Source organism: Adiantum capillus-veneris, chromosome 14 (genome assembly GCF_014529385.1).
Source record: "Adiantum capillus-veneris isolate H3 chromosome 14, ASM1452938v2, whole genome shotgun sequence".
NCBI classification, from domain to species: Eukaryota; Viridiplantae; Streptophyta; class Polypodiopsida; order Polypodiales; family Pteridaceae; genus Adiantum; species Adiantum capillus-veneris.
This window is the reverse complement of record NC_140944.1, coordinates 68,390,944-68,403,790: the sequence shown is the minus strand read 5'-3', so window position 1 is coordinate 68,403,790 and position 12,847 is coordinate 68,390,944.

The following is a 12,847-nucleotide window of genomic DNA, read 5'->3' as shown; positions in this document are numbered from 1 at the left end:
CGAAACAACATATGGGGGATCGATGGGACTCACTGGGGGAGTCTCCATTTGTGATAGAGTGGGTTGTTTCCCTTTGCCTGTGTCTAAAAATCGCATAGGACCCGTCAAAGGTATGTTTATTCCTTGATTTTGCCTCTCGGACTGGATAATCCTATGGATGACATTGCAGATCATGTGTTGTTGTTCCTCTAGACTAGTGGCACTAGATGTGGATTGTACAACTTCTAACCAACCCACATGGTATGTGTAGTCCATGTATAGGTCGGTCAAAGTCTCCGTGTGTAGGTCATATTCCCAATTTTCATTGAGAAATACCCCGTCCAAACTTGGTGTACTAGAGGGTTGTCGTGAGGTGGATGCACTGTTGCTTCCCGTGTTTTGACTTTTAGTCACCGCTACCTTAGAGGCGACTTTGGAAGGTGGTAGCTCGGTAGGGCCCTCATTAAATGAGGTAGATAGAATGTCCACGTGGACACTTTGAGGGAGTGTGCGGTCTACAGGAGATGTGAATGGGGATTCTACTTCCCCACCCCCTTCGTTTACTTCACTAGCCGTAGGTTCAGAGCGCGTAGCTCTACTAAAAGTTTCCATCAAACGGCTAGAAACACTAGTTTCAGGTTGTTGGGCCCAGCTAGGTACGGTTTCATTTGTTCCCCCGGGGCTTTGTGTAAGATGCTCTTCCATAATATCGTAGTCAGAGGAAGAGTCGCTAGCTGCTATATTTGGGTCTTGGGTTGCACTACCTTGGGTCCCCGCCGAGGGTGTAGACCCTAGCGTGGAAGGATAGTGAGTACCCCCGTAAATCGAAGCACTAGCTAGTTGTTCGGACTCTAGCACACGACCAGAGCGTAGATACATGTGCTTTGGGTGCCCTACAAGTGTCTGCAAGTACCCTCAAAGGTTACTTGCTTTGTTTTGTGGGTGTTTTGCACCCCGTTTTCTACTTGATTTTTTCTTGTTTTTGATATTTTTTTAATGTTTTTTTTTAATGTTTGATTTTTTTTTTTTACTGAAGTGTGTGATAGCTCGAAACGAGCGTATCACTTAAAGGGTCGCTGTGTGCTTTACAACACAATTTTCGTGCATCTGACGTTCCGTTGGTCCTCAAAAATCAATTTTTAGCTACGTGTGAAGCTAAAATTCGTTTTTTTTAAAAGGCAACTGAGGCTGAGGCCTGAGCGAGAGCTTGGGCTTGGGTATTCCCGATCCTGGTCCTACCTTTAATTTTTTTTTTAATTTTTAATTTTTTATTTAAAGGATAAGGCCGCCGCGGCCTGCGCAAGAGCACACACACACTCTCTCTACCTAGTTCTAACTAATACACCTACTCTTACACACTAACACACTCTATTAACTCTCACTAATCTACTTCCTACTTACTGTACACAGAAAACTAACTACCTTAATACACAGAGAATGTTTACAGAATCTTTGAAATCTCTATTAACAAAGAAAACTAACTACCTTAATACACAGAGAATAAACACAGAACCTTTGAAAACTCCATTAATAAAAAAAATACACAGTTCAACACCAAATCCCTCTTCTCAACACACACACACACACACTCCTTCCTTACCTTTCCTACAATAGAAATTGCACCACGGAGAAGCACAGAGTGCTACTCGAGCTTCATGTATGGCATTCCCCGGCAACGGCGCCAAAAATGTGCGCGTATGTCGCACATGTCAATGCAAGGAACTTGCTGATACACCGTGTGCGAGACAAAAATGGCTCCAAGCACACAACAAGCCTAAACTAGTAATCTCAAAGAAAGCGATGGTGTGTCACTCACCGCTCTACGCTTGCTTCATGGAGGATTCCTCGCCGCGAAGAAGAAGGAGACGCTGCTACGCCGCGCTCAACCGCTTCACCGCAGTCGTGCCTTCGTAATGCTCGATTGCCCACACTCTCTCTCTCTCTCTCTCTCACATACACACACACACACACAAGGAGGTGAAGAAGAAGAAGATGGAGATGGAGATGGAGCAAGAGCACTCTTCTATTGCACAAATGAGAGAATGAGTGAATTTTAGGTTTAGTTGACTTTTATACGAGCTCTCCCCATTCACACTTGGGCACCCATGCTTAGACAACTAATCCCTTGAATGTTCCAGTTAGAGTGCGCCTCTCATCGACGATCACTCTTACTCTTTTCCTATTGGACCGACAAGCCCGATACTTGACTCTACCAAATAAATAATACAATGTCCGCCGTAGGTTACAACGTCCATCGTAGGTGATAGGGTGTCCGTGAGCCATGAGGGTTAACAACATTCCGGTCAAGGAAATGCTAAGCATGACATCTCTGAACGGCTCTCAAAGTGCACCTCATTTAACATGCATATCAATTGAAGCTTCCATTGCTTCGAACACCGCATTTGATATACATGCCGATGACATCATTATTTCCAATACCCCTTGACTAGCGATATTTCCATGAATTCTCGTATCCGCAAATGGCCTCGAATAGTGCCGTTAGCTTGCTAGACGCAAGTATGAGTGATTGCATTGAAGTAAGGCCTTCCCATCACATCCGATAAAAAGTGTCAGAGTTTTATTCCTATTTGCAGGGTATTGCCAATTACGACCACTGCCAGCCAAGCACTGCATGTTGACATCCTAAGCATGAGACTCATCAAGCTATTACTGCTCCCGCATCCCAAAACCTAAACAATAGACAAAACTCCCAGCTGGGACACCGACCGAGCCGACCGGACCAGTACGGAACCGGCCCCCGGTGGATCTTTTACAGCCAATATCTTGGCAACCGAAACTCCGATCGCTGATCTGAAAAAACCGACGCGCTCCACAAAGTGAGCACTTCAAGCCCGTGCATTCATTTCATTTCTGTCACCTCAACTATAGTTTCCCAATCTGGTGCGGATTTGCAATCGACTTAAACTTCAAACTGCCATAACTTCTTCATCGTAGCTCCAATTGTTGAGCCGTAAAGACAGGCCGATAGAGCACTTCAAGCACGACATCCACCCCCTTTGAACCTACATAGCCTCCAGTCTGTGCCAACTACACTTCAATTTGCGCCTGCTATATGTACCTTTAACTGTTTGCCATCATCAGATTCACTTAACTGAGAAACATATGAAAAATAAAATAAGGCTTATACCCTATCATCAATGTTCTAGATTAATCACTAGGTAGTTGTCTATCAAAAATCTATGAACTGTATTTGCCGTATCTTCAAATCATTCAATAATGGATAACTTGTTTAGTGAACCCCGCCAGACTCAAGTGCTCCAGTTAATGATGCACACGGCTTGACCATTAAGCTCTCTTTATGGAACCCTGTCAAGCTCAAGTATGCCTTACTTTGTCTGCACACGGAATGGCCATCAAGTCCTTTACCTCAAGTTCTGGTAGCAGAAACAACTCAAAAGATGTAAAGATACTTCAGCAATTGTCCAAAGAAGTCAGCTGGAAGCCAGCCATGTAAGCTTATTGACTGCATAACCAAAAACTCTTTTGACTTTTCATAATCTATAAATCAAAACCTTGTACCATGCAACCTGATACAATAGATAACTGGTACTCTTTAAATCTGCAAATAGTGCTTTAGTAGCCCCCGTGATCAAACGGGTAACTAATCATTTGCCCAACTGTGAGCCTTACTTTTAAAAAAATGCACCATCCTCCAGGATCATAGGGAAAATACGATAATTTCCAATCAGTAGAGCATAAACATACATAAACCCACAAATCTTCATGAAAACCGCCCGGATCATATGGCATATAAGTCAGTTGTCCAGGACCAGGCGTATATCTATCACCTCCTGGGTCAAAAGCTAGCTCATAATCCCCTACATCATAGGGTAACATTAGATTCCATATAGCACTAGGTAACATCAGATTCCATATAGCATCAGGTAGCACTAGATACTGCCATGCCCCCTGTGCAACTGGCTCATCCAATTGTCGATCATCAATTACAGGTAAAAGCATTGGCAGTTCACCTTCACTCTCACTAGTATTGGAATCCCAATCATGCATATGTGAATACATGAAGTCTCTGGTAAAATCCTCTTCATTAGGCTCAAAAGATGCATCTGAAAATAATTCTCTATCTTGTAGAGGCTCAAAATTAAGTAGAGCATCATCCAACAACTGCATAAGTTCATCATCAACAGCATCTGAACAAACTTGCTCATGCATGAATGTGGATTGATTGATATCGTTAGCATCTGTATTTGAGAATCCTTCCAAAGCTTCGTCTAATAAGCACATAAGATCTAGGTCCACCGCTTGAGAAGGTTCCTCCATCTTGCACATCTCAGATTGCTGTAAACTAAGATTTTCACATATCACATGCATACTAAACGTATCTGCAGTAAATTGCTCGTCAAGTCTTGCACCCTCATCCAGATATCTTTGCACTTCTGTAGCACAAAGTTCAGCATGCACATTGAAAATTGCATCTACTGCTTCGTCTGTATCATCAGCACAATGAAACCAATCATATTCAACATCAAGAGATTGCACTTCACTATGCACCCCCTCTGAATCAACATCATCAAGTTCATGATCATTCTGCCATACTACGAGTCCTGTCTCACAAATTCTCAATAGAGAAGAAGTTTGCTCCCTCTCTAAATCACCATCATCAAATTCAAGATCAGTCTGCCAGATCGGTAGCTCTAGGTCACAGAAGCGTGTCAAAGGAGTCTGCACCCCCTCTGAATCATCATAATCACGTTCAAGATTAATTTTCCAGTTTGGTAGTTGTGCTTCACAAAAACTTGTCAATGAAGGAGTGTGCACCCCCTCTGAATCAACATTTTGCAGATCTTCAAGCACATACTCTTGCTTAGCCAAGTCCTCAAAATCTGGTACATCCAAATTCGATAAATCTGATATACCAAAATCTATGGTCTTGCTGCTCTCAACAATAGCCTCGCTTTGACCTATGACATCTGTATCATTAATCAACTCTTTAGCAAAACCTGTACCAATATCTTCAATCACCTCTATGGTAGAATCTGTACCAGAAAAATTTTGCTCTAATTCTGGTTTAGTAGCAAAAGTATCAGATGTAACTGAATCTTCCCGCATGGCTACTTGAATATGACTGCACTCATTCACCTGCACATCTTCCTGAGCTTTATCCAATTCATTGTCTTGACCCCATGATTTCTTTTCTTCCTGTACTACACGTATATGTTCTTTGAAAAATTCACCCTATGTAGTTTGAGGTTGTAGAGACTCACCCTCAAAGGCTTCTACTTCATGCAAAGCATCTACAAACTCCAACTTTGCATACACAGCTTTAACTATGTCGTCATCATTAGCCTGTAAGAAAGTAGAATCCTGCACAATACACTCATCAATCACAACTTCTAACTTTGATCGTACTTGTCCTTCCAGTTGCCGATGCAGGCTCTGGTAACCTCTTGAATCTGCTCCTTCACATCTGAACTCACTAACTGCTCAAAAGATTTGATCATCAGCTCTTCTGGTGTCCCTCTTACCTTGGTCTCCAGCTCATAGCACTCTAGGTAGCCCTCTAGATTGTATCCATCAAAGAGTCGTCTCTCGTCGTATACTGCATCTAAAGCTTCATCGATTTGATTTTTCTTCTTTATGGTTTCTATTTCAAGCAGAGATCCTTGAACCAATTGAAGCATCTTTGAAAAATCTGAAACTGTTGACTTATCATCAAAATCGTTTGCACTTAACCCTGCAATCATCTTCATCATCTGCTCTAAATTCTCCATCTTTACCTCCCACCCCGGCTCGTTTCACGTCGGGTTCACCAAAGATGTCGAGGGATATGTCTTCGCTACATGAGCCGGGCAGGCGCCGGGCCTCTGGCTGTGGGAGGTGTGAAAGAGAGAGAACAAGAACAACAGACATTGACAGCTCTCGCAACCACCGGAATCATCAATTAATTAAATATTACTTCGAGTACAACTTAATCTTTATCCAAGGCGGGCTGTTAACAACACCGGCACTTGGATCATCTGCTAACTAGGAGTTTAAGCTCCCACTTTACAGAATTAACCGGACCGTTAACGACATCGGACTTAACATGATGATTACTCAATCTTTAGCTGATGACGATGACGAAAAATCCCTCCTGTCATTTTATCTGCTTCGATTGCCCCATGGATTCTGCAGTCTTCAATTCAGTTCACTGCCTCGATCATCAAGGCTTTAGACCGACTTAATTGCCATTCTCTAGTTGTAACTTCCTCCTGCTTCTTACCTTGCTTCGTTTAGCATGCATACCTTCTCCTTGCTTTGGTAGCCGAAGACGAGAGAGAAAAAGCGTGATACTTCTTCAAACGAGAGAGAGAGAGAGAGAGAGAGAGAGAGAGAGCGAGATCCTTGGCTAAGCTCCACTTTCGAGCTCACCACCTCCTCCTTCCCTTTTCTCTCGTTTTTCTCCTTGCTCATATTTTCATCCGAGCTCTTTTTTGCGTCGGAGCTCTTCCCTGCCTTTTTCTTCTTCTTTCGTTCCTTCTTCTCTTCTCCTTCTACTTTTTTTTTTCTTTCTTCTTCTTCCTTCTCCTTCTTCTTTTTCTTTTTCTTTCTTTCTTCTTCACTTCTCCTTCTTCTTTTTTCTTTCTTTCCTTCTTCTCCACGGCGCATCCTTTCCCTTCCTCTTGCTTATCTCCCTAAAAAACCCTATTGAAGCTTTCTTTTTTTAAAAGTGTGGCAACGACGACGGCGCCGTTGCCATCTCTCTTTTTATTTTTCCCCTTTTGGCTTCACACTCCCCTTAAGTTAGGGCCACCTGAATTATTCAAGTGGGCGGCCATTTTTACTTGGGCGGGCTTTGGCTTGGTAAGGGCACTTTTTCTTTGTACACATGTCGGTCAAGGCAATGCTAAGCATGACATCTCCGAACGGCTCTCAAAGTGCACCTCATTTAACATGCATATCGATTGAAGCTTCCATTGCTTCGAACACCGCATTTGATATACATGCCGACGACATCATTATTTCCAATACCCCTTGACTAGCGATATTTCCATGAATTCTCGTGCCCGCAAATGGCCTCAAATAGTGCCGTTAGCTTGCTAGACGCAAGTATGAGTGATTGCATTGAAGTAAGGCCTTCCCATCACATCCGATAAAAAGTGTCAGAGTTTTATTCCTATTTGCCGCGTATTGCCAATTACGACCACTGCCAGCCAAGCACTGCATGATGACATCCTGAGCATGAGACTCATCAAGCTATTACTGCTCTCGCATCCCAAAACCTAAACAATAGACAAAACTCCCAGCTGAGACACCAACCGAGCCGACCGGACCAGTACGGAACCGGCCCCCGGTGGATCTTTTACATCCAATATCTTGGCAATCGAAACTCTGATCACTGATATGAAAAAATCGACGCGCTCCACAAAGTGAGCACTTCAGGCCCGTGCATTCATTTCATTTCCGTCACCTCAACTACAGTTGCCCAATCCGGTGTGGATTTACAATCGACTTAAACTTCAAACTGCCATAACTTCTTCATCGTAGCTCCAATCGACGAGCCGTAAAGACAGGCCGGTAGAGCACTTCAAGCACTGCAACTCTAGATCATAATATCCCACTTGTGCTCACTTCAAGGATACTCATTTTTGGCATCATTAAGGCATCAGTTGGCCCTTTTAAATCGAATCTGGCATACATTAATCATTAAACTTGGCTTGTTAAGAAGCCCTCGTCATTGACCATTAATGAAGTAGGCTTTCAATAAGCTTGATGTGCATCTTCTTGGCATATTTCTTAGCATGGTAGTGGAGCCACACGACAGCGGGAGAACAGGGGAGCGCTAGCTTGATTTTCTATTTGGGAAAGGTAGCGACAGACATCGAATCTCCGTAGATTCCATGTAAAAAGTGCACGTAGAGCCAATAGTAGTAGGGGTAGTAGTAGGAGTGTATAAGGACATATTTCAGCAATTTTTAGCCACCAAATTCCATTTGATTCCACACCTTTTATACTGCTATACTCTTTACTAAAGAGTTTGAGAAAACGTTGAGAGCTCAAGACTTCCATTTGTACTCCCTTACCTTGAAAAAAAAAGAGAAAAGATTTCAAAAAATCTAAATTGCAATAGTAAAGGGTAAGATTGTAGTAAATGAATGAAAAGACTAGGGATTTGGGGAGCTCGTTGTGGCGCCTCTGTGGCCTGCGAGGTACATGCAGTCAAGGAGACCCTTCGATGTCCTGTGGGAGGCAAGTTGCTACAATGAAGTTGGTGGGGTGGGCGGATTTGACAACTTTGCTCCTCGCGGGGCCAGGTGTCCTCTAGGGTGAGGGACTTACAGTCCTGGCTCGACTCCGTCTCCTCATCCCGTGCCCCCTCATTTTTGGGCTTGGTGGAGGTTGCTCCTCCATGCCTACTCGGGTAGAAACGATGACTAGTGGTTATACATCAATGGTGACCTTCATGGCATCAACTCAGGAAGGGTGTGTGGTCGGTGGCAGGGGCCACTTTCTTGGTGGCATCTTGGAGCTTTGTCATCGACGGTTGCAAGGGTGCTTGGCTCTACCCTGAGAGCCTATGGTTTCATTCGGCTGATTGTGACTGCAGGTATGGATTGATTATTGGTAGATCTCATCATCCCAGGTCCTTGCTGCTAGTGATGATGTTGTCTAGCAGCAAGGAATGTTGAATTTAATGAGACTAAGATGTACCAAGAAAATGTCTCATCTTTAGACTTCATGGCATAAACCCAAACATGCCGTGTTGCATTGTCAATGAATGTAACATAATAGGACGCATCACCATGGGCTTTAGAAGGCATAGGCCCACATGAATCACTGTGCACAAGCTCTAAGGGTGTCTTTCTTTGTCAAAAGAATGTGTACGATGTGTTTGTGTTTGTTTTCCATATTGACAGTGCTCACAAAAGGGAAAATCTGAAAATGACAAAGACGGTAAGTAGCCCAAACAAGAGAGTGTCTCCATTCCCTTCTTTGACATATGTCCTAACCGGCTATGCCACAAAGCAACGGTTGGCAGCTCGATTACAGAAAGAATATTGTTTTATCAGATACATAAAGAGGATAAAGTGAACCAACTTTAGAACCATGGGCTATAATAAGATGACCCTTTGCAACACGCCAAGACTGCTGATGAAAAGTGATTTTGTAACCCAAATCATCAAGACATCCAATCAAAATCAGATTACATGTCAAGGCTGGAACATGATGTATATAATGGATGATAAACTTCACTCCATTTGCCATAACCATGGCAATATCACCTATGCCAACAATGTCACAAGAGTAATTGTCACCAAGTGTAACAGAGCCAATGGTTTCCTCGTATGTAGAAAACCAATGCCTATGAGGTGTGACATGCAAAGAAGCACCCAAATCAAGAATCTATGTATGGATACTTCACCACTAACAAGGAGTTTAGCTGGCATAGAACTCTGCAAAGATAGAGTTTCTTGTGCATCGTAAAAGACATCATTGTTTTCAGCCAACATATTAATGTCTTGTGCATCAATGTCGTCATGAACTATGTTCAGTTCTTCAATCTTAACCAAAATCTTTGGTTTCTCCTCTTTATCATCATAATCTTTGCCTTTACCTTTACCCTTCTCTTTGCCATGCTTCCAAGCATAACAATCCTTCTTTATGTGACCAAACTTATCACAATAGTGGCATTGAACATTGCGGCGACCACAAGACTTTGATCTACCCTTTGATGCATCTCTATTGCCCTCTTTCTTGGACTCACGTTGCAAAGAACGGCCCTTACGTTGCTTATCATCCTTTGCACATAATGAGCTTCGCCATGATGTGAGCTAGTCATGGTCTTCCGACGCATCTCCTCTGACAAAAGTGCACTAGTAACATCATCATACTTTAGCGTACCATTAGGACTAGAGTTACTAACAGTTGTGCAAAAGATATCCCAAGAGGGTGACAACGAACAAAGCAAAAAGATTGCTTTCATCTCATCATCAATGGTCATGCGTTGTGCACAAATCTGGGCAAAAAGAGAATCAAAATCATTGACATGACTGGCAATGCTAGCGGACTCCTTCATACGAAGGTTAAAAAGTTTTCACATCAAGAAAACCTTGTTGCTAGCCGTATCCTTTTCGTAAGTGTCACATAATTTCTGCCACGACACATGAGCAGTCTTGCATTCTAACACTAAAAATTACAGTGACTCTCCAAGGTGCAGTCTAATCATAGACCTGCATAGCTCATCAAGCTCCTCCCACTGAAACTGAGTCATGTGCATATCTTCAATTCTAACCGCATAGGTAATAGGCAACTTTTGCTTCTTTTGGACAAGCACATCATGCATTTGGTTCTTCCAAAGCTGAAAATTAGTACTATCAAACTTCTTTATGTCATAAATATCACAGCCTTTGCTAGTAGACATGGTGACAAGACTACCAAAAGATTCTGGGAAAATTTTGGAAGAGTCTCCTTTGTATTTGGGACTATGTCAACCAAAATACAAGACAAAATGACCAAGTATATCACTCACAAAGCATAAAAGAGGGCAATGCCTCTCAAAAGCACACTGTATAGAGATCAATCGCGGCGCATAAACTGTCAAACTGACCATAGACCGCCAACTCGGCATCAAAAGCACCTATACCACTCTATACATGTCCTATGGTGAGGCCTCATATGCTCCAACTACCTGTATCACCATCAAAGGTATCTCCACATTTGAGCCCACCTCAATGAAAACCTCACGCTATCGACCCTCAACAATGTAGGTTATGCAGCAAAATGTATAGCCAAGTCTCAGAAATGGCTATCTTTCGGACCAAGTCTCAGAAATGGTCAGGACTGTTGTACTAGCCAAAAGATGTCTCCACAAAAGCGTACAATGGTAGTATCCACAAAGACATACAAGTCTATCAAGACGCTCAAACAGGTGTAAAAAGCATGTGCATGCAAATAAACATCCCTACGAGGAGTCAAACCGCTCTCAAAAGAGCTCAACACTGTCAAAAGTGTCAACATATGCATGTATGCATAAGTAATTGCTCCCATTGGAACCAGAGTATCACAAGCACTGAAACCTGTAGCCTGTGAGATGATGTCGATGTCGTAGCCGAAGCCGAGATTGAGGCCGAGAAGCACAAAGAAAGCTAACCAAGCCGCTCTATGTACCTGTACCTGTATCTGTATCTGTAGTCAAACAAAGAAGAAAATGCCATCAAACTCCCACTCTACGTGTGTGTATGAGGCCACTTTGAAAGAGGCTACACACTCTTGAATGAGCCGTGGGCTCTTGTATTAGATGGAAGAGACTGCAACAATGGTACCTGTAAAAGCTCTACAGTACAAACTACCAAAAGAGGGCTGAAAATTTCAGCTCCTAAATTGTAGCTCAAATGGGGTTTTTGATGGCTCAAATGGCTCCGAAAGGGGGTTAAAACATTAGGACACCTCCTAGAAACACTCTCAAAAAGCTGAATTTGCCAATGCCGAAATTGGACTCCTGTTTGTACTCTTGAAAGTGCGCACACGTGAAGACAATTTCAGAAACTCTCTTATACCAGATGAAGGGGAGGAGCTGGGATCACAGCGGAAGAGGAATACGCATGCACACACTCACACACACACACCACCATAGCCACACACATAGGTTGGAGGGGGAGAGCCAACACGTACTGTGTGCCCCCTTTCTTTCTTCTCTATCTTATGCAATAAGGCACAATACACATTGTACTTAGTGTTAGTGGCTCACACAAGTGTACAGTTGTACACTTAGGGGTAGTAGCAGTTAGTGATGGGCGGTCGGCCACATGGCCATTAAACCTTACAACTTTCCATGTACGTGCTAACCACTCCCACCGCAAATGCAATAATAGGACGTGTAGCCACTATAGCATACATCAAACTACCAGCAGCTAAAGCATATGGAACGCACAACAATACCACCACAGACACTCACACCACAGAAAATCTACAGTCAGAACCCCATGCAGAATCTATGGCTTCAAAGCCACATCCGCAACCACAAGTGGATAACCCAGCACCCCAGCCCGCTCCAGATACCCAAGAGCCTCCCCAACCATCGAATCTAGATGATTTAACCACCATGCGACATATTTTGGAGATCTCGGAGAATTAAACCATTCCAATCGCACGCCTTTGCCAGATCCCCCACCAATTCCAACTCTACACAGAGCCACGCAAGAAAGAAGAGCAAAAAAAGAAGAATACCGAGGTCCACTTGAAAATCCGACGCCCTCACCTGCTGTTACAGCAACTGGTGCTCAGGCCACCACGGAAACCATGTCGCAAAAGTTTCCACCACGTATCAAACAAAGAGTATCAAGGTAATACCAGGTGACCCGGTTTCTAAAGCACGAGAGGCCAAGAGGAGGAAAATAATCAGGGCGATGGAAAAGAAAGAGGCCGCTCAGAAGAAAGCACAGAGAGCACAAGAAGAGCAAAGAAGACAAAGAGAGCAAGAGAAATGGTAGAGAGCTGAGGCTGAGAGAGCTCATTTGGAAAACTTACAAGCACAAGTAAAGGTAGAGAGAAAGGTGACAGAGGATAGAGCTCAAGCCACCCAACAAGCAGAGGCTGGGAGCTCAAGGCCTTTAAAAATCCCTCAAAGAGCCAAGCAATGTGCAAAAAGAAAAAAAGACAAGGTGACACCTGAAGAGAAACAAGCCCAAGAGGAGAGAAGGAAAAAGTTTAAAGATGATCCTCATCAATGGGCCAGGCAGGTGGCTCCTCCACACTACCAATAGCATAGAAAAAGCAGAGATAGAAGCCATGCACAGTTGCTCTGCATGAGATAAGAAAATATCAAAAGAGCACTGAGCCAATCATACCCAAAGCGGCCTTCTCTTGGGTGGTGAGATGGGTGGTGAGAGAGATGATGGATGAATATAGA